At 35.9% G+C, this 284-nt stretch overlaps 1 pseudogene; it reads right to left on the bottom strand.

Annotated features, from left to right (window-relative positions):
- LOC102481113 (60S ribosomal protein L19 pseudogene) overlaps positions 1-284 on the bottom strand; it is a 4,260-nt pseudogene that overhangs the window by 582 nt on the left and 3,394 nt on the right.

Raw genomic sequence — 284 nt, 5'->3', positions numbered from 1 at the left:
AGGGTGGGAGGACAGTGGAGGGGAGCCTCTTTTGAAGCCTGAGTATACTCATGGCTGCGGCCACAGCAGCGAAAGGCGGAAGCATTCATTTTGAAAGCTGCGGTGATGTACACTGATTGAATGTACAAAATAAATTTAAAATAAATAAATAAATAAAAGCTAATAAATATAAATAAATAATTCTCTCTTTTTTTTTCAAAGAAAAGCTGATTCTTTAAAATCAATTCTTTTTTTTTTTTTTTTGAGAGGTTTTTGCTATAGGGCACATGCGCCCAACCCAGACC

The sequence above is a fragment of the Tupaia chinensis genome, unplaced genomic scaffold (genome assembly GCF_000334495.1).
Source record: "Tupaia chinensis unplaced genomic scaffold, TupChi_1.0 Scaffold143886_1, whole genome shotgun sequence".
NCBI classification, from domain to species: Eukaryota; Metazoa; Chordata; class Mammalia; order Scandentia; family Tupaiidae; genus Tupaia; species Tupaia belangeri.
This window is presented reverse-complemented; position numbering and strand designations above follow the sequence as displayed.